Below are 26,244 nucleotides of genomic sequence, written 5' to 3'. Positions count from 1 at the left end.
CGCACATATTCACACACGCACGTCGATCACGTCATCTCGTACCATTCACATATCTTCTTCCTCTTGCGCTAAAACAAATTCACAAGTTTAAGGAAACAAACAACATGCGAAACGAGATAGAATACTAAAAACACATACTCACACAGTTCGCACAGGCGCGGACGCTTTTGTGTCCATCACTCAACATAACCTGTAATCATCAAAATCCACGTTCTCTCATGGAAACTCTAAAAATCTGCAGCATTGCGATTCCCACCGGAACGAACTGTCACGTGACTGTCATCCCATTGGGGATGTCATTATAAAAAGCGTAGCGACACAATTCAAATCAGAGTAATTGTTAGCGGGTCAGTTGAATAAAGGAATAGAAGAGAGTAATTGTTAGCGTTCGGGAGAATTTAGCGAAAAATAAAGAAGAGTCAGATTAATTGTTAGCGTTAGCGTTAGCGATTAATTGTTAGTGGTTCAGTTAGAACAATCAGAGTAATTGTGAAAAGAGAGTAACTGCCATTAGTTGGTTCAGTTAGAATATAGTCAGAGAAATTGTTAGCGTTCGGGAGAATTTAGCGAAAAATAAAGAAGAGTCAGATTAATTGTTAGCGTTAGCGTTAGCGATTAATTGTTAGTGGTTCAGTTAGAACAATCAGAGTGATTGTGAAAAGAGAGTAACTGCCATTAGTTGGTTCAGTTAGAATATAGTCAGAGAAATTGTTAGCGTTCGGGAGAATTTAACGAAATTAAAGAAGAGTAATTCAGTTAGAATAAAGAAATAGGATAGAGCAATTGTGATTAGTTGGTTCAGGAGAATTTAGCGAAAATAAGGAGAGTAATTGTTAGTCGTTCAATTGAATTTGAGTGAGTCTGATTTAAGTTGAGTTGATTTAAGAGAATTCGTTCAGTTGATTTAATTAGAATTTAAGTTAGGATTAGAGAATAATTGTTCGTTCCAGTTCGAGTTTAAGAATTACGAGATATAAATGTTATTAGTCAGTTCGAATTATAAAATAATTGTTATTAGTCAGTTAGAATCAAAACAATAGTTGGCTCAAGTTTTTGTGTTAGAATTTCGAATTGTTAAACACGTCCGGACACACTGTTGTTTACACTGTTCAAATTAAATAAAGATTAAAACGAAAAATTATAGAAGTGTCGATCTTTGTAAAACCGGAATCACCCCAGCGGCCTGCCCGTTCATCAGCGGAGACCAACGTCAGGTGAGTTAACTTTAATTATTATTAATAACTAATAATTAAAATAATAAATAATATCAATGATTAGTATAATTCGTCATTAATTCCGCCTGTAATAATTATTTATAATATAATTGTTTATTCCAAACAATCCTCTCCCGTGCTAGTATTCCTGCGCATAGCAGGTTAGCCGAAACGTGGAGATTGTTGACCAGTAGCCTAAACTCCGATCAACGCTACATAATCTAACAAGAAATATCTAATTGAAACAGTCCTTAGACTGTTTCTGGTGGCAGCGACTACTACATTGTTTAAAATTTCAAAATTTGGATAGCGAAACGTAACAATATATATATATATAGATAAAAATTTTGGTGGCAGCGGTGGGATACGCTCCACGGAGGATTACAGTTGGTATAAACAATAACATACGCTCATAGGTTTAAAGTTTTTTCAATTTATTAACTGAAACATATACATAAACATATACAAAAAGAAAGAAAAAAAAACATGGCGGTCGCACGAGACTCACTAAGCGAGGACACGATTACGTTGTTGTCGGAAAAATTGAAAGCGTGGGACGAGAATTTTCGCGTACTAACCGACATTAATGCAAGTCTAAGCAGAGTGGAAGAAGACCTGCGTGCAAGTAGGGAATCGAGAGATACCGAAATTCCCACATCGACGCCGTTAATTCCGCGAGGAATAAGACCCATTAATGACAATTTTCAATCAATTAAACTAAAAGACGCGATCGAGTCAGTGCCAGTGTTCGACGGCCATCGACCACCGGTATTTCAATTTTTAAGGGCATGCGAACGAGCTCGAAGATTCGTGCCGCCGACGCAGAATCGTCCGACACCTCCGAATAACTATAATGGAAACAACACTCGTCCCCTATACGATAGTAACAACATCAGAAACAACCGCCAGGATCGAAGATTCGTGCCGCCGACGCAGAATCGTCCGACACCTCCGAATAATTATAATGGAAACAACACTCGTCCCCTATACGATAGTAACAACATCAGAAACCACCACCAGGATTGGAGATTTGTATCGCCGTCGTGGAATCGTCTAAGCGAGCCGGGAATAGAGAAAGATATTAGGAAAAGAGCAAGAGCAATAACCTGGAAAGAAAAATGCGTAGATAAACATCTCAAAGGAGATCCAAGTCAAAGGAGGGATGCTGATTATTTGAAACAACCAACCTTCCAATACAAACACTGTTCCGTTGCTGCGATAAAAGACGATGTTACTTTAAGTAGCAAGAGGACGCACGGCACCACAGACGAAATCATGAGTGAAAAATCTCCCGAATCCCCAGCCAAAATAAACAACACTAATATCAAAGAACTTTCAGAAGAGGCAGAAACTAGGAAATTGAACGACGAAACGAAAGGCGACGTTTATCCCCTGCCTAATATCACGGTTGACTCGGCAAGAATACAAAAGCAAGGTTCCACGAATTTTGTGAACGTTTCAAATATAATACGAAAAGAGATAGCGAGCGTATCACCCTCAAAAACTTCTATAAAACCATCAGGAAGTAACTTTATCGAACTCAAAGTCAAGCCATTAAATTCTAAGAAAACTCAGACTATAGAGAATAAAAGTATAGCCATCCCTAAACCCAAAACAGAATCTATAAGCAAAAAGGTTTGTAATAAAAATTCAAAGAATAATTCTAAATCTACTGAAAATATTCCTAAACGTCCCATACAAGTATCACCGAGTCGATATCCCGCACCCAAGAGATTTGAACTAGACACACTAACCGAAGACTCCCCCACATTTGAAGTTAAACCACGCGAACTATCGCAACACAATAGACCAGGAAAACAAGAAAAAATTTCCATTCGAAAACACGTCACCATAGAAGAAACACCCACAAAACATTTTGACCACGCATTAGCCGAAATCGACGTAAACACAGACGAGGAAACAATCACTCAAGAGATAACCGACATCGATAAAACGAATGAAGAAGAACCCCCTATAACAATTTCCGAACCAATTCAGCAACAAGGAAAGGACGCAATGCCTGCGGTACTTTCAGAGCTAAGAATCTTGGAAACGCGAGACTCGATTACGAGAGTAAACGACCATAGAATAATATTCGTCGATATACATGGCACTTCGATAGATAAAGGGGCCTTAGAAATGAAGGAAGCAGGAAAACTGCCGTATTATAGAGATTTAATGTTGGGAAGAGTAATATTGAATCAAGATTCCGGAAAATACATCGTGTCCCTACCCGTAAAGGAAGATCGAAACTCTCCAATAACGCCAGAAAATATATTGAACACATTGAAATCTTTACTGGATGTGGTAAAAGAAAACCAATTAACGTCCTTTAGCATCAGCAAAACAAACCTGGAAGGAATACCTTGGCGATATACAATCAGGAAACTGAAAGAAGTATTCGTGGGAGAAACCATAGCTATTACCATCTGTACCGGGGAAATAATTATCCCACCGGTGGAAGCGCGAAGCAACATAATACGAGAAAAGCACGAATCACCTGTAGCAGGACATAAGGGAGTAACAAAAACTTACCAAAGAGTACGACAATACTACTATTGGAAAACCATGAAGAAAGAAATCCAGGAATACGTGAGAACATGCAAAGAATGCCAATTGAAAAAGTTAACCAGAATAAAAACAAGGCAACCCATGGTGCTCACAGACACACCAGGTAAAGCGTTCGATAAAATTAGTATGGATATCGTCGGTCCATTACCACAGACACAAAAGGGAAATAAATACATATTAACCATCCAAGACTTACTGACAAAATATTCAATCGGGATACCGATGGCAGGAATCTCTTCGGCCGAGATAGCTGACGTTTTCGTAAAACAATTCATTTGCCGATTCGGTTCACCGAGGGCTATCCTTACTGATCGGGGAACAAATTTTACATCCTCGCTGATGAAAAAAGTAGCAAAAAGATTTCGCATAAAAAGATATACCACGTCAGCATACCATCCATAAAGCAACGGCTCCATCGAAAGATCTCACCACGTATTAACTGAATACCTCAACCTGTACATCGAAAATTCCAGAAACTGGGACGAATGGGTGGAATTAGCCATGTTCTCCTACAATACCTCCGTACACGAAGGAACAAAATTCTCCCCACACGAACTAGTCTTTGGGCACTTAGCCAGAGAACCTACTGGCGAGATGATAACCGAGGAGAATATGGAACCAACATATGCAGAGTATCTCAGAGACCTGTTCGATAAAATCGTCACCGTTCAACAAATGGCAAGAGAAAATCTGATAAAATCCAAATTAAAGTCAAAAGAATACTATGACAGACGAATCAACCCGCAAAATTTCAAAATAGGAGATCTAGTATATCTATTAAAGGAACCCAGAAGAGGAAAATTTTCCGACCAATATTCGGGACCGCATAGAGTGTTAGAAATTTTAGAAAACCAAAACGTCATGATTGAAGTGAAAGGGATTCCGCGAACAGTGCACTTAAATAAGTTAAAATTAGCGCATAACCGAAATAAACAATAAACGAAACGTTTTCAGAAGGTAACACAGTACAGTAGTATGTAGTGTAGTGCTGCTCGTCGAATAATGCGGATAATGGAAACCTAAAAAGAAAAGGAAATTACTATGTACTTTCTAAACATTACTCAAATATAAAATGTATTAATTCAATAAAGTGATTAAAACGGTGAAAGTGAAAAGTACCTTGTGAACAATTAACTATTGTAAAAGGAAGTGTATATGCAAAGACATGCCATAAGCCCATATTCGTAAAACATAACATATGACAGCCATCTGAAACAAATGGAAGAATTAACCTCAATTACCTTAATACAAAATATAATAGTACTAAACGATTATAACAATATCGTGGTTAAACCAAAGTAAGTGCGACACTGCTTGTCGAATAGTGCAGATAGTGGAAACCTAAAAACAAAAGAAAGATTACTATTTGCGTTCTATAAAACGTGTTAATTCAATAACATAATTAAAGGCAGTGAAAGTAAAAAGTACCTAGTCCACAACTAATCATTGTAGAAGGAAGTGTACATGCAGGAATTCCGCAGAGATAAATTATGGATCCACTCCGTAGAACATAGAATACGACTGCCAGCTGAAACGAATGCAAGAACTGGCCTCAATTGCCTTGACATATATGAAAAGAAATAATACTATTAAAACTTACAACAAGATTGCCAATTACGTCGGGTAGGTGTCTTGCGTGAGCGACGTAGCGTGTAGACTTGGAGAATAAAGACGAAGTAACTATGAACATTAATAATATAGTGTGCAAGTTCTAATCTATAATACATGAATTAGTCTCGACTTACATTACAGGATTATTATTATACCTCACATATAGAAACAGATTTGTAATGCACAATAGCGGTCGCTCACACAATGCACTACGTGCATATTGAATTAATTAACTAAATGATATGTTTATACTCACAAATATAGGATGAATAAAGGTATCTGTAGTAAGTATTTTGAATATAATGAAAACCGGATGATGCCTTACACACGGTAACGCAGCATCGAAGGAATAGGATTTGAGAAACTACAAATGGTAATAATTCAATAAACAAGTTTTAACCAATAATACATAGATTAGCTCAAAAAATTATACTATACAAATATGAAATAATAATAAATCACTAATAGTAAATCACATAATTACTAAGTAACAACAGATTAATAGGGAAAATATAGAAATAGCTAATAAAATAGAAATAGGCTAGAAATTAATCAAGATAGATTAGCCGAGCATTAATAATCAAACATGATTAAAATTAGGAATTATCATATTGTGTTAAGCTATTACAGCATTACTATATTAAATTACGTATAAAGAAATAAGGTTATACTACACAGTGGTGACTGGTGACACTATGCACGCATTAGATTAAACCAATTAAACAAAAGCTACATAAATATAAACTACCTTATAATTAAACAGTGAAACGATTCTATTAGTAATTAATATTTTCGACAACGATATAATCCACACGCTATTACATTAAAATAACACACAGTATATATACACATATTACAACAAATACAAAACAATGTTAAATTAAACATACACATTACGACGAACACATAACTAGACGTTGACACTTCACTAGAACGGAGTTGAAACTAAGTAACAAAACAATTATTACAATATCAAACAAATTTACGAAACACCACACTCTTATTTAAGACGTACACAAACATCCATTTTGGAAATCCGTCGCGAGCGTGAAGCAGTTCTCACGCATGCGCAATGAACTACATGCAATAATTATACATACTAAAATAAATACAGAATAATATTATTCCCACTTCAATTATACGTCAACTGCTAAAATAAAGTCACAAATAATTAACAAATAAATAACAAAACCGCATGAATAAAATTCACCATATACTAGAGACATTCATGAACGGCCATCTTAGATTGTCACGAATAGGGAATAGTCCTTACGCACGCGCAATGAAACACATATACATATATAATATTAATTTTATTTGAATTACACGTCACCTACTAAAATAAAGTTAAAAATAATTAACAGATAGATAATTAATTCGATATTGGCAAAAGTCACCACATATTAGGGACATCCACCACCAATCAACGCATGTATGTAGTAACTTTAATACCTTACAAATAAATTATATTTCTAATAAAAAATAATAAAAAGACGGGTACGATAATCTAGACTTAGGCTATCGCGACCTATACGAAGACCCTCCAACACGTTTTTATGCACACAAATCCAAAGAGCGCGTTGTAGATTGTGTGAAATACAAATAACAAAACTCCAACCCGCGATATTTTGTCTGCAATGCATAAATGTCAATCTTAACACGACACAATAACCCCAAAGAAATCTTTTGATGTAAGGAATTGTAGTTCGCGCTGTTGCCCGTTAGGATGGACCAACAAACAATCGCAACTACATCTGCTACGATCAGTCAAATTTCCTTCGGAAATTTGAACACCAAGGGCGGGGGTGTCACGTCCCGCGTTCCGCACGTGACGCCACGAACCAATAACTTATGAATAATTAAACACGACCAATAATAATAAATTAACTAATAACTAACCAATCAAAATAAAAAGAATTATACGACAGACAATCAAAATGAAATAAATGAATCAATAAGAAGAAACACTACAACCAATCAGCAATGACGTATAAAATACAAATAAAATGAAATAATTAAATGAACCAATAAATAAAACAAGCCGCGATTCAAATGTATGAGATTTCTCTGCGAAAACACATGTATATACAGACACGTGTATGCATATCTGTGTGTGTGACCTACTTCGTGAATCTGAATAATTGGTAATCTAATAAAATATAAAAGAAATAAAATATACTACACTACACCAGCATTCTAATAAAAGTGAAAATTGTATACAAGATTACTCTGCGACACACACATATATAGATATACACATGCGTACGCGTATCTTTGGGAAAAATTCATAATATATATATATATATATATATATATATATATATATATATATATATATATATATATATATATATATATATATATATATATATATATATATATATATGTATGTATACGTTATTAAACCATTAAAACGCAAAGAAATAAATATATAGATTTACATTTCTACAAACCTAGAGAATTATATACGAAATCCACATTATGGAATATTCAACCAATTAACGATCCGAGAAACAATGAGAATAACAATACGCGCACATATACATATGCATATATATATTTTACATAATGGAAAATTACATTGTGAAATGTATATATATATATACACATATTATTATATCGAACAACTACTCATCTAATATACAAAACCACCTTGTAAAAATTACATTACTGAACATTCAACTAAACCAACTGAAGATTTAGTATAATAATATATAATAATATAATAATATATATATATACATAGATATGTGAAATAGCGTTGTATATAACCGGAAACAATACAAATGTCACACGACTTCTTCAACAACTTCGACTCTTCGTTCCTGCCGACAACACCTCACACGATGACTGCGTCTTCTAGGGCCACTTACGGATTCTTTACAATTCTTCTTCTTCTTGCACTGAAATATCATATGCAGTGAATAAAACACGAAAGAAGCAGGATGAACTAAATAAAAGAAATCATAACAAGATACACACCGAGACAATCCGCATGGGAACCTCTGACAAAGTATCTATCATTAAATGCATAATAATCAAGATGCACAAACCTCATCTGGAAGTCGACACCACTCACAGCGTGCCAATGCAAGGGAGGAAAACGAATGAAATTGTATTTCGTGAAGACGTTTCACCACTTTCCATAGATCAGAAACTGGAGTTACACAACTAATAACCTAATAACAAGAAGGTAATATAAAATATACACGATTTAATATATAGCAAATATGGACATATAAATCTACAAGGAGCAAAATATATCTCATATTGTCAAATAAAACCAAATTGTCAAAAGATCATCAGGACACGACGCCAACGAAGGTGCCACTGTGCCTATTTGGATGGAAAACCGCCACTTCAGCATCATCCCTCGCACATATTCACACACGCACGTCGATCACGTCATCTCGTACCATTCACATATCTTCTTCCTCTTGCGCTAAAACAAATTCACAAGTTTAAGGAAACAAACAACATGCGAAACGAGATAGAATACTAAAAACACATACTCACACAGTTCGCACAGGCGCGGACGCTTTTGTGTCCATCACTCAACATAACCTGTAATCATCAAAATCCACGTTCTCTCATGGAAACTCTAAAAATCTGCAGCATTGCGATTCCCACCGGAACGAACTGTCACGTGACTGTCATCCCATTGGGGATGTCATTATAAAAAGCGTAGCGACACAATTCAAATCAGAGTAATTGTTAGCGGGTCAGTTGAATAAAGGAATAGAAGAGAGTAATTGTTAGCGTTCGGGAGAATTTAGCGAAAAATAAAGAAGAGTCAGATTAATTGTTAGCGTTAGCGTTAGCGATTAATTGTTAGTGGTTCAGTTAGAACAATCAGAGTAATTGTGAAAAGAGAGTAACTGCCATTAGTTGGTTCAGTTAGAATATAGTCAGAGAAATTGTTAGCGTTCGGGAGAATTTAGCGAAAAATAAAGAAGAGTCAGATTAATTGTTAGCGTTAGCGTTAGCGATTAATTGTTAGTGGTTCAGTTAGAACAATCAGAGTGATTGTGAAAAGAGAGTAACTGCCATTAGTTGGTTCAGTTAGAATATAGTCAGAGAAATTGTTAGCGTTCGGGAGAATTTAACGAAATTAAAGAAGAGTAATTCAGTTAGAATAAAGAAATAGGATAGAACAATTGTGATTAGTTGGTTCAGGAGAATTTAGCGAAAATAAGGAGAGTAATTGTTAGTCGTTCAATTGAATTTGAGTGAGTCTGATTTAAGTTGAGTTGATTTAAGAGAATTCGTTCAGTTGATTTAATTAGAATTTAAGTTAGGATTAGAGAATAATTGTTCGTTCCAGTTTGAGTTTAAGAATTACGAGATATAAATGTTATTAGTCAGTTCGAATTATAAAATAATTGTTATTAGTCAGTTAGAATCAAAACAATAGTTGGCTCAAGTTTTTGTGTTAGAATTTCGAATTGTTAAACACGTCCGGACACACTGTTGTTTACACTGTTCAAATTAAATAAAGATTAAAACGAAAAATTATAGAAGTGTCGATCTTTGTAAAACCGGAATCACCCCAGCGGCCTGCCCGTTCATCAGCGGAGACCAACGTCAGGTGAGTTAACTTTAATTATTATTAATAACTAATAATTAAAATAATAAATAATATCAATGATTAGTATAATTCGTCATTAATTCCGCCTGTAATAATTATTTATAATATAATTGTTTATTCCAAACAATCCTCTCCCGTGCTAGTATTCCTGCGCATAGCAGGTTAGCCGAAACGTGGAGATTGTTGACCAGTGGCCTAAACTCCGATCAACGCTACATAATCTAACAAGAAATATCTAATTGAAACAGTCCTTAGACTGTTTCTGGTGGCAGCGACTACTACATTGTTTAAAATTTTAAAATTTGGATAGCGAAACGTAACAACTATATCACTTGTAACGTTATATAGCATCCCTATATGACGTATAACGTTATGAACTATTACGTTATAACGTATAGCGTTATAGAGTATTACCTTATACCGTATAACGATTTATACTATTACGTTATAACGCATATCGTTAGATTGCATCACTATATCACTTATAACGTTATATTGCATCACTGTATCACTTATACCGTTATACTGTATCACTATATCACTTATAACGTTATACTACATCACTATATGACATATAACTTTATGGAGCAGTACGTTACAACGTATAACGACATATTGCATTACTTTGTGACGTGTAACGTTATATACTATTATGTTATAACCTATAACGTTATACTGCATCACCATGTGACGTATAACGTTATATACTATTACGTTCTTACCAATAACGTTATACTGCACCACTATGTGACGTATGACGTTATATACTTTTACGTTATAAGGTATAACGATATATTGCATCACTATGTGACATATAACGTTATATACTATTGCGTTATAATGCAAAACGTTACATTGCATCACTATATGACGTTTAGCGTTATATACGATTACGTTATAACGGATAACGATATATTTCATCACTATGTGACGTATAACGTTATATACTATTACGTTATTACATATAACGTTATACTGCATCACTATATCACTTATAACGTTATATTGCATCACTATATGATGTATAGCGTTTATACTATTACGTTATAACTTATAACGTTATATTGCATCACTATATGACGTATAACGTTATGGAGCATTACTTTACAACGTATAACGATATATTGCATTACTATGTGACGTATAACGTTATATACTATCACGTTATAACCTATAACGTTATACTGCATCACCATGTGACGCATAACGTTATATACTATTACGTTCTTGCCAATAACGTTATACTGCACCACTATGTGACGTATGACGTTATATACTTTTACGTTATAAGGTATAACGATATATTGCATCACTATGTGACATATAACGTTATATACTATTGCGTTATAATGCAAAACGTTACATTGCATCACTATATGACGTTTAGCGTTATATACGATTACGTTATAACGGATAAGGATATATTTCATCACTATGTGACGTATAACGTTATATACTATTACGTTATTACATATAACGTTATACTGCATCACTATATCACTTATAACGTTATATTGCATCACTATATGATGTATAGCGTTTATACTACTACGTTATAACTTATAACGTTATATTGCATCACTATATGACGTATAACGTTATGGAGCATTACTTTACAACGTATAACGATATATTGCATTACTATGTGACGTATAACGTTATATACTATTACGTTATTACATATAACGTTATACTGCATCACTATATCACTTATAACGTTATATTGCATCACTATATGATGTATAGCGTTTATACTATTACGTTATAACTTATAACGTTATACTGCATCACTATATGACGTATAACGTTATATACTATTTCGTTAGAAGGTATAACGTTATATTGCATCACTATATCACTTATAACGTTATATTGCATCACTATATGACGTATAACGTTATGGAATATCACGTTACAACGTATAACGATATATTGCATCACTATATTACGTATAACGTCATATACTATAACGTTATAAGCTATAACGTTGTACTGCATCACTATATGGCGTATAACGTTATATACTATTACGTTATAAGGCATAACGTTATATTGCATCACTATATCACTTATAACGTTATATTGCATTACTATATGACGCATAACATTATGGTGCATTACGTTACAACGTATAACGACATATTGCATTACTATGTGACGTGAAACGTTATATACTATTGCGATATAACCTATAACGTTAAACTGCATCACTATATGACGTATAACGTTACATGCTATTACGTTATAACGGATAACGATATATTTCATCACTATGTGACGTATAACGTTATATACTATTACGTTATTACCTATAACATTATACTGAATCACTAATTGACGTATAACATCATATACTTTTATAACGTATAACGTTATATTGCATTTCTATATGGCGTATAACGTAATGGAGTATTACGTTACAACCTATAACGTTATACTGCATCACTATGTGACGTATAACGTTATATACTATTACGTTATTACCTATAACGTTATACTGCATCACTATATGACGTATAACGTCATATACTATTACGTTATAACCTATAACGTTGTACCGCATCACTACATGACTTATAACGTTATATACTATTACGTTATAAGATATAACGTTATATTGCAACACTATATCACTTATAACGTTATATACTAGTACGTTATAACGCATAACGTTATATTGCATCACTATATCACTTATAACGTTATATTGCATCACTATATGAAGTATAACGTTATATACTAGTACGATATAACGCATAACGTTATATTGCATCACTATATCACTTATAACGTTATATTGCATCACTATGTGATGTATAACCTTATATACTATTACGTTATAACGCATATCGTTATATTGCATCATTATATCACTTATAACGTTATATTGCATCACTATGTGACGTATAACGTTATATACTATTGCGTTATAAGATATGACGATATATTGCATCACTATATGAAGTATAACCTTATATACTATTACGTTATAGCCTATAACGTTGTACTGTATCACTATATGACTTATAACGTTATATACTAGTACGTTATAACGTATAACGTTATACTGCACCACTGTGTGACGTATAACGTTATATACTTTTACGTTATAAGGTATAACGATATATTGCATCACTATGTGACGTATAACGTTATATACTATTACGTTATAATGCATAATGTTATATTGCACCACTATATGACCTATAACGTTATATACTACTACGTTATAACGGATAACGATATATTTCATCACTATGTGTCTTATAACGTTATATACTATTACGTTATTACCTATAACGTTATACTGCATCACTATATGACGTATAACGTTATATACTATTGCGTTATAAGATATGACGATATATTGCATCACTATATGAAGTATAACCTTATATACTATTACGCTATAAGGTATAACGATATATTGCGTCACTATAAGAAGTATAACCTTATATACTATTACGTTATAATGTACAACGATATATTGCACCACTATATGGCGTATAACGTCATATACTATTACGTTATAGCCTATAACGTTGTACTGTATCACTATATGACTTATAACGTTATATACTAGTACGTTATAACGTATAACGTTATATTGCATCACTATATCACGCATAACGTTATATTGCATCTCTATATGACGTTTTACGTATTATTGAATCACTATATGACGTATAACGTTGATACTATTACGTTATAACTTATAACGTTATATTGCATCACTATATGAAGTATAACCTTACATACTATTACGTTATAACGCATTGCGTTATATTGCATCACTATATCACGTATAACGTTACGGAGTATTACGGTATAACGTATAACGACATAATGCATTACTATGTGACGTATAGCGTTATATACTATTACGTCATAAACTATAACGTTATACTGCATCACTATATGACGTATAACGATATAGACTATTACGTTATAACCTATAACGTTATACTGCATCACTATATGACGTATAACGTTATATACTACTACGTTATTAGGTATAACTATATACTCCATCACTATGTGAAGTATAACGTTATATAATATTACGTTATAACGTATAACAATATATTCCACCACTATATGACGTATAACGATATAGACTATTACGTTGTAACGTATAACGATATATTGCATCACTATAAGCCGTATAACGTCATATACCGTTACGTTATAACGTATAACGTTATATTGCATCTCTATATCATGTATAACGTTACGGAGTATTACGGTATAACGTATAACGACATAATGCATTACTATATGACGTATAACGATATAGACTATTACGTTATATCCTATAACGTTATACTGCATCACTATATGACGTATAACGTTATATACTACTACGTTATTAGGTATAACTATATACTCCATCACTATACGAAGTATAACGTTATATAATATTACGTTATAACGTATAACAATATATTCCACCACTATATGACGTATAACGATATAGACTATTACGTTATAACGTATAACGATATATTGCATCTCTATATGACGTATAACGTTATGGAGTATTACGTTTTAACGTATAACGTTATATTGCATCACTATATCACATATAACGTTATATAGAATGCCTATATGACGTATAACGTTATGAACTATTACGTTATAACGTATAGCGTTATATTGCATCACTATATCACTTATAACGTTATATTGCATCACTATATGACGTATAACATTATATACTATTACGTTATAACGGATAACGATATATTTCATCACTATGTGACGTATAACGTTATATACAATTACGTTATAAGGTATAACGATATATTGCATCACTATATCACTTGTAACGTTATATTGCACCACTATATGACGTATCACGTCATATACTGTTACGTTATAACGTATAACGTTAGATTGCATTACTATATGACGTATAACGTTATCGAGCATTACGTTACAACGTATAACGACATATTGCACTACTATGTGACGTATAACATTATATACTATTACGATATAACCTATAACGTTGTACTGCATCACTATATGACGTATAACGTTATATACTATTACGTTCTTACCTATAACGTTATACTGCACCACTGTGTGACGTATAACGTTATATACTTTTACGTTATAAGGTATAACGATATATTGCATCACTATGTGACGTATAAAGTTATATACTATTGCGTTATAATGCAAAACGTTATATTGGATCACTATATGACGTTTAACGTTATATACTATTACGTTATAACGGATAACGATATATTTCATCACTATTTGACGTATAACGTTATATACTATTACGTTATTACCTATAACGTTATACTGCATCACTATATGACGTATAACGTTATGGAGCATTACTTTACAACGTATAACGATATATTGGATCACTATGTGACGTATACCGTTATATGCTATTACGTTATAACGCATAACGTTATATTGCATCACTATATCACTTATAACGTCACATTGCACCACTATATGACGTATAACCTTTATACTATTACGTTATAACTTATAACGTTATATTGCACCACCTTATGACGTATAACGTCATATACTATTACGTTATAACCGATAACGTTGTACTGCATCACTATATGACGTATAACGTTATATACAATTACGTTAGAAGGTATAACGTTATATTGCATCACTATATCACTTATAACGTTATATTGCATCACTATATGACGTATAACGTTATGGAATATTACGTTACAACGTATAACGATATATTGCATCACTATATTACGTATAACGTTATATACTATTACGTTATAACGGATATCGATATATTTCATCACTATGTGACGTATAACGATATATACTATTACTCTATAACGGATAACGATATATTTCATCACTATGTGACGTATAACGTTATATACTATTACCTTATTACCTATAACATTATACTGAATCACTAATTGACGTATAACATCATATACTTTTATAACGTATAACGTTATATTGCATTTCTATATGGCGTATAACGTAATGGAGTATTACGTTAAAACCTATAACGTTATACTGCATCACTATATGACGTATAACGTTATATACTATTACGTTATAACGGATATCGATACATTTCATCACTATGTGACGTATAACGATATATACTATTACTCTATAACGGATAACGATATATTTCCTCACTATGTGACGTATAACGTTATATACTATTACGTTATTACCTATAACGTTATACTGCATCACTATATGACGTATAACGTCATATACTATTACGTCATAACCTATAACGTTGTACCGCATCACTATATGACTTATAACGTTATATACTATTACGTTATAAGATATAACGTTATATTGCAACACTATATCACTTATAACGTTATATACTAGTACGTTATAACGCATAACGTTATATTGCATCACTATATGAAGTATAACGTTATATACTAGTACGATATAACGCATAACGTTATATTGCATCACTATATCACTTATAACGCTATATTGCATCACTATGTGATGTATAACCATATATACTATTACGTTATAACGCATATCGTTATATTGCATCACTATATCACTTATAACGTTATATTGCATCACTATGTGACGTATAACGTTATATACTATTACGTTATAATGCAAAATGTTATATTGCACCACTATATGACCTATAACGTTATATACTACTACGTTATAACGGATAACGATATATTTCATCACTATGTGTCTTATAACGTTATATACTATTACGTTATTACCTATAACGTTATACTGCATCACTATATGACGTATAACGTTATATACTATTGCGTTATAAGATATGACGATATATTGCATCACTATATGAAGTATAACCTTATATACTATTACGCTATAAGGTATAACGATATATTGCGTCACTATAAGAAGTATAACCTTATATACTATTACGTTATAATGTACAACGATATATTGCACCACTATATGGCGTATAACGTCATATACTATTACGTTATAGCCTATAACGTTGTACTGTATCACTATATGACTTATAACGTTATATACTAGTAAGTTATAACGTATAACGTTATATTGCATCACTATATCACGCATAACGTTATATTGCATCTCTATATGACGCATTACGTATTATTGAATCACTATATGACGTATAACGTTGATACTATTACGTTATAACTTATAACGTTATATTGCATCACTATATGAAGTATAACCTTACATACTATTACGTTATAACGCATAGCGTTATATTGCATCACTATATCACGTATAACGTTACGGAGTATTACGGTATAACGTATAACGACATAATGCATTACTATGTGACGTATAGCATTATATACTATTACGTCATAAACTATAACGTTATACTTCATCACTATATGACGTATAACGATATAGACTATTACGTTATAACCTATAACGATGTACTGCATCACTATATGACGTACAACGTTATATACTATTACGTTATAAGGTAAAACGTTATATTGCACCACTATATCACTTATAACGTTATATTGTATCACTATATGACGCATAACGTCATATACTGTTATAACATATAACGATATATTGCACTACTATAGGACGCATAACGTTATGGAGCGTTACGTTACAACGTATAACGATATATTTCATCACTATGTGACGTATAACGTTGTATACTATTACGTTATAACCTATAACGATGTATTGCATAACTATATGACGTATAACGTTATATACTATTACGTTATAAGGTAAAACGTTATATTGCACCACTATATCACTTATAACGTTATATTGTATCACTATATGACGCATAACGTCATATACTGTTATAACATATAACGATATATTGCATTACTATAGGACGCATATCGTTATGGAGCGTTACGTTACAACGTATAACGATATATTTCATCACTATGTGACGTATAACGTTGTATACTATTACGCTATAACCTATAACCTTGTACTGCATCACTATATGACTTATAACGTTATATACTCTTACCTTATAAGGTATAACGATATATTGCATTACTATATGACGTATAACGTTATACACTATTGCGTTATAACCTATAACGTTATACTGCATCACTATAAGACGTATAACGTTATATACTATTACGTCATAACCTATAATGATGTACTGCATCACTATATGACTTACAACGATATATTGCATTACTATATGACGTATAACGTTATACACTATTGCGTTATAACCTGTAACGTTATACTGCGTCACTATATGACGTATAACGTTATATGCTATTACGCTATAACGCATAAGGTTACATTGCATCATTATATCACTTATAACGTTAGATTGCACCACTGTATGACGTATAACCTTTATACTATTACGTTATAACTTATATCGTTATATTGCACCACCTTATGACGTATAACGTCATATACTATTACGTTATAACCTATAACGTTGTACTGCATCACTATATGGCGTATAACGTTATATACTATTACGTTATAACGCATAACGTTATATTGCATCACTATATGACTTATAACGTTATATTGCATCACTATATCACTTATGACGTTATATTGCATCACTATATGACGTATCACGTCATATACTGTTACGTTATAACGTATAACGTTCGATTGCATTACTATATGACGTATAACGTTCTCGAGCATTACGTTACAACGTATAACGACATATTGCACTATTATGTGACGTATAACATTATATACTATTACGTTATAACCTATAACGTTGTACTGCATCACTATATGACGTATAACGTTATATACTATTACGTTATAAGGTATAACGTTATATTGCATCACTATATCACTTATAACGTTATATTGCATCACTATATGACGCATAACGTCATATACTATTACATTATAACGTATAACGTTATAGAGTAGTACGGTATAACGTATGACTACATATTGCATCGCTATATGGCAAATAACGTCATATACTGTTACGTTATAACTTATAACGTTATATTGCATTATTATATGACGTATAACGTTATGGAGCATTACGTTACAACGTATAACGATATATTGCATCACTATGTGACGTATAACGTTATATACTTTTACGTTATAAGGTATAACGATATATTGCATCACTATGTGACGTATAACGTTATATACTTTTACGCTATAATGCATAACGTTATATTGCATCACTATATGACGTATAACGTTATATACTATTAGGTTATAAGGCATATCGTTATATTGCACTACTATGGCACTTATAACGTTATATTGCACCACTATATGACGTATAATATCATATACTATTACGTTATAACCTATAACGTTGTACTGCATCACTATGTGACGTATAATGTCATATACTATTACGTTATAACCTATAACGTTGTACTGCATCACTATTTGACGTATAACGTTATGAACTATTACGTTATAACGTATAGTGTTATATTGCATCATTGTAAGACGTATAACATTATATACTATTACGTTATAATGTATAACGGTATATTACATCACTATGTGACGTATAACGTTATATTGCATTACTATATGACGTATAACGTTATGGAGTATTACGTTATAAGGTATAACTATATATTCCATCACTATGTGAAGTATAACCTTATATACTATTACGTTATTCCTATAACGTTATACTGTATCACTATATGACGTATAAAGTTATGAACTATTACGTTATAACGTATAACGTTATGGAGTATTACGTTACAAGGTATAACTATATATTCCATCACTATGTGACGTATAACGTTATATACTATTACGTTATATCCTATAATGTTATACTGGACCACTATATGAAGTTTAACCTTATATAGAATTACGTTATATCGCATAACGTTTTATTGCATCACCATATCACGTATAACGTTATACTGCATCACTATATGACGTATAACGTTATGGAGTATTACGTTATAAGGTATAACTAAATATTCCATCACTATGTGACGTATAACGTTATATACTATTACGTTATATCCTATAACGTTATACTGGACCACTATATGACGTATAACGCTATATACTATTACGTTATAAAGTATAACGATATATTGCATCACTATATGAAGTATAACCTTATATACTATTACGTTATAACGGATAATGTTATATTGCATCATTGTACGACGTATAACCTTATATACTATTACGTTATAACGTATAGCGTTATAGAGTATTACCTCATATCGTATAACGATTTATACTATTACGTTATAAGGTATAACGGTATATAGCATCACTATATCACTTATAACGTTATATTGCATCATTATATGACGTATAACGTCACATTCTGTTACGTTATAACGTATAACGTTATATTGCATCACTATATGACGTATAACGTTATATACTACTACGTTATAACGGATAACGATATATTTCATCACTATGTGACGTATGACGTTATAAACTATCACGTTGTTACCTATAACGTTATACTGCATCACTATATGACGTATAACGTTATATACTATTACGTTATAATGTATAACGTTATATTGCATTACTATATGAAGCATAACGTTATGGAGTATTACGTTACAACGCATATCGATATATTGCATCACTATGTGACGTATAACGTTACAAACTACTACGTTATAATGCATAACGTTATATTGCACCACTATATGACGTATAACGTTATATACTACTACGTTATAACGGATAACGATATATTTCATCACTATGTGACGTATAACGTTATAAACTATTACGTTGTTACCTATAACGTTATACTGCATCACTATATGACGCATAACGTTATGAACTATTACGTTATAACGCATAACGTTATATTGCATCATTATATCACTTATAACTTTATATTTCATCACTATATGATGTATAACGATATATACTACTACGTTATTACGTATAACGCTAGCTGCAACACTATATGACATATAACATTATATACTATTACGTTATAAGGTATAACGGTATATTGCATCACTATGTGACGTGTGACGTTATATACTCTTACGTTATAACGCATAACGTTATATTGCTCCACTATATGATGTATAACGTTATATACTATTACGTTATAAGGTATAACGATATATTGCATCACTATATGATGTATAACGTTATATACTATTACGGTATAAGGTATAACAATATATTGCATCACTATATGAAGTTTAACCTTATATACTATTACGTTATTAGGTATAACGATATATTGCACCACTATATGACGGATGACGTCATATACTATTAAGTTATAACATATAACGTTGTACTGCACCACTATATGACGTATAACGTTATATACTATTACGTTATAAGGTATATCGTTATATTGCACTACTATGGCACTTATAACGTTATATTGCACCACTATATGACGTATAATATCATATACTATTACGTTATAACCTATAACGTTGTACTGCATCACTATGTGACGTATAATGTCATATACTATTACGTTATAACCTATAACGTTGTACTGCATCCCTATTTGACGTATAACGTTATGAACTATTGCGTTATTACGTATAGCGTTACATTGCATCATTGTAAGACGTATAACATTATATACTATTACGTTATAATGTATAACGGTTTATTACATCACTATGTGACGTATGACGTTATATGGCATCCCTATATGTCGTATAACGTTATGAACTATTACGTTATAACGTATAGTGTTTTATTGCATCACTATGTCACTTATAACATTATATTGCATCACTATATGACGTATAACGTCATATTCTGTTACGTTATAACGTATAACGTTATATTGCATCACTATATGAAGTATAACGTTATGAAGTATTACGATTTAACGTATAACGACATATTACATTACTATGTGACGTATAACGTTATATACTATTACGTTATAACGTATATCGTTATATTGCATCACTGTATGACGAATAACGTTATATACTATTACGTTATAAGGTATAAAGATATATTGCATCACTATGTGAAGTATGACGTTATATAGCATACCTATATGACGTATAACGTTATGAACTATTACGTTATAACGTATGACGTTATAGAGTATTACGTTATAACGTATGACGGTTTATACTATTACGTTATAACGCATAACGTTAAATTGCATCACTATGTGACGTATAATGTCATATACTATTACGTTATAACCTATAACGTTGTACTGCATCCCTATTTGACGTATAACGTTATGAACTATTACGTTATAACGTATAGCGTTATATTGCATCATTGTAAGACGTATAACATTATATACTATTACGTTATAATGTATAACGGTATATTACATCACTATGTGACGTATAACGTTATATTGCATTACTATATGACGTATAACGTTATGGAGTATTACGTTATAAGGTATAACTATATATTCCATCACTATGTGAAGTATAACCTTATATACTATTACGTTATTCCTATAACGTTATACTGTATCACTATATGACGTATAAAGTTATGAACTATTACGTTATAACGTATAACGTTATGGAGTATTACGTTACAAGGTATAACTATATATTCCATCACTATGTGACGTATAACGTTATATACTATTACGTTATAACCTATAACGATGTACTGCATCACTATATGACTTATAACGTTATATTGCACCACCATATGACGTATAACGTTTTTACTATTACGTTATAACTTATAAAGTTATATTGCATTACTATATGACGTATAACATTATGTAGTATTACGTTACAACCTATAATGTTATACTGCGTCACTATATGACGTATAAAGTTATATACTATTACGTTATAAGGTATAACGATATAATGCATCACTATATGAAGTATAACCTTATATACTATCACGTAATAAGGTATAACGATATATTGCATCACTATATGAAATATAACATTATATATTATTACATTATATGGTATAACGATATATTGCACCACTATATGACGTTTAACGTTTTATACTATTACCTTATAGTGCATAACGTTATATTGCATTACTATATGACGTATAACGTTATGGAGCACTACGTTACAACGTATAACGACATATTGCATTACTATGTCACGTACAACGTTATATACTATTGTGTTATAACCTATAACGTTATACTGCATCACTATATGACGTTTAACGTTAATTACTATTACTTTATAACGGATAACGATATATTTCATCACTATGTGACTTATAACGTTATATACTATTACGTTACTACCTATCACGTTATACTGCATCACTATATAACGTATAACGTCATATACTGTCACAACATATAACGTTATATTGCATTACTATATGACGTATAACGTTATGGAGTATTACGTTACCACCTATAACGTTATACTGCGTCACTATATGACGTATAACGTTATGAACTCTTACGTTATAACGTATAGCGTTATAGAGTATTACGTTATATCGTATTACGATTTAAACTATTACGTTATAACCCATAACGTTATATCGCATCACTATATCACTTATAACGTTATATTGCATCACTATATGACGTATAACGTTATGGAGTATTACGTTTTAACGTACTACGTTATATTGCATTACTATATGACGCATAAGGTTATGGAGCATTACGTTACAACGTATAACGACATATTGTATGACTATGTGACGTATAACGTTATATACCAGTGCGTTATAAGGTATAACGTTATATTGCATCACTATATCACTTATAACGTTATATAGCATCCCTATATGACGTATAACGTTATGAACTATTACGTTATAACGTATAGCGTTATAGAGTATTACCTTATATCGTATAACGATTTAAACTATTACGTTATAACCCATAACGTTATATTGCATCACTATATGACTTATAACGTTATATTGCATCACTGTATCACTTATAACGTTATATTGTATCACTATATGACGCATAAGGTCATATACTATTACACTATAACGTATAACGTTATAGAGAATTACGCTATAACGTATGACTACATGTTGCATCACTATATGACGAATAACGTCATATACTGTTACGTTATAACGTATAACGTTATATTGCATTACTATGTGACGCATAACGTTATGGAGCATTACGTTACAACGTATAACGACATATTGCATGACTAATTGACGTATAACGTTATATACTATTGCGTTATAACATATAACGTTATATTGCATCACTATGTGACGTATAACGTTATATACTATTACGTTATAATGCATAACGTTATATTGCATCACTATATGACGTATAACGTTATATACTATTACGTTATAAGGTATGACGTTATGTAGCATCACTATATCACTTATAACGTTATATTGCATCACTATATCACTTAGAACGTTATGTTGCATCACTATATGATGTATAACTTTTATACTATTACGTTATAACTTATAACGTTATATTGCATCACTATATGACGTATAACGTTATATACTATTACGTTTTAAGGTATAACGTTATATTGCAACACTATATCACTTATAACAATATATTTTATCACTATATTACGCATAACGTCATATACTATAACATTATAACGTATAACGTTATAGAGAATTACGCTATAACATATGACTGCATATTGCATCACTATATGACGAATAACGTCATATACTGTTACGTTATAACGTATAACGTTATATTGCATTACTATGTGACGCATAACGTTATGGAGCATTACGTTACAACGTATAACGACATATTGCATGACTATGAGACGTATAACGTTATATACTATTGCGTTATAACATATAACGTTATATTGCATCACTATGTGACGTATAACGTTATATACTATTACGTTATAATGCATAACGTTATATTGCATCACTATATGACGTATAACGTTATATACTATTACCTTATAAAGGATAAAGATATATTTCATCACTATGTGACGTATAACATTATATACTATTACGTTATTACCTATAAAGTTATACTGAATCACTGTATGACGTATAACGTCATATACTGTTATAACGTATAACGTTATATTGCATTACTGTATGACGTATAACGTTATGGAGTATTACGTTACAACCTATAACGTTATACTGCGTCACTATATGACGTATAACGTTATATACTATTGCGTTATAAGGTATAAGGATATATTCCATCACTATGTGACGTATAATGTTATATACTATTACGTTATAACACATAACGTCATATTGCATCACTATATGACGTATAACGTTATATACTATTGCGTTATAAGGTATAATGTTATATTGCATCACTATGTGACGTATAACGTTATGGAGCATTACGTTACAACGTATAACGACATATTGCATGACTATGTGACGTATAACGTTATATACTATTGCGTTATAACATATAACGTTAATTGCATCACTATGTGACGTATAACGTTATATACTATTACGTTATAATGCATAACGTTATATTGCATCACTAAATGAAGTATAACCTTATATACTATTACGTTATAAGGTATAATGTTATATTGCATCACTATGTGATTTATAACGTTATATACTATTACGTTATAAGGTATACCGTTATATTGCATCACTATATGATGTATAACGTTTATACTATTACGTTATAACCTATAACGATGTACTGCATCAGTATATGACGTATAACGTTATATACTATTACGTTATAAGGTATAACGGTAATATTGCATCACTATATGATGTAGAACGTTTATACTATTACGTTATAACTTATGACATTATATTGCATCACTATATGACGTATAACGTTATGGAGTATTACGTTTTATCGTATAACGTTATGTTGCATTACTATATGATGTATAACGATATGGAGTATTACGTTACAACCTATAATGTTATACTGCGTCACTATATGACGTATAACGTTATGTACTATTACGTTATAAGGTATAACGATATAATGCATCACTATATGAAGTATAACCTTATATACTATTACGTTATAAGGTATAACGATATATTGCATCACTATATGAAGTATGACCTTATATGCTATTACATTATAAGGTATAACGATATATTGCACCACTATATGACGTATAACGTCATATACTATTAGGTAATAACCTATAACGATGTACTGCATCACTATATGACGTATAACGTTATATACTATTACGTTATAATGTATAACGTTATATTGCATCACTATATCACTTATAACATTATATAGCATCGCTATATGACGTATAACGTTATGAACTATTACGTTATAACGTATAGCGTTATAGAGTATTACCTTACATCGTATAACGATTTATACTATTACGTTATAACGCATAACGTTACATTGCATCACTATATCACTTATAAGGTTAT

General features: G+C 31.6%; 1 long non-coding RNA gene across 1 annotated transcript in view; it reads right to left on the bottom strand.

Annotated features, from left to right (window-relative positions):
* Window positions 1-4,186: 4,186 nt before the first annotated feature.
* Window positions 4,187-26,244, bottom strand: part of LOC126927645 (uncharacterized) — a 167,906-nt gene continuing 145,848 nt past the window's right edge. Inside the window, exons 2-5 of the long non-coding RNA XR_007715725.1 lie at window positions 5,386-5,465; window positions 5,055-5,313; window positions 4,905-4,994; window positions 4,187-4,804 (exon numbers count right to left, since the gene is read on the bottom strand). This is a non-coding gene — a long non-coding RNA (uncharacterized LOC126927645). The remainder of the gene's footprint in view (window positions 4,805-4,904; window positions 4,995-5,054; window positions 5,314-5,385; window positions 5,466-26,244) is intronic.

The sequence above is a fragment of the Bombus affinis genome, unplaced genomic scaffold (assembly GCF_024516045.1).
Source record: "Bombus affinis isolate iyBomAffi1 unplaced genomic scaffold, iyBomAffi1.2 ctg00000177.1, whole genome shotgun sequence".
NCBI classification, from domain to species: Eukaryota; Metazoa; Arthropoda; class Insecta; order Hymenoptera; family Apidae; genus Bombus; species Bombus affinis.
Note: the sequence above shows the minus strand (reverse complement) of the source record. Positions and strands in the feature narration are given on the sequence as shown.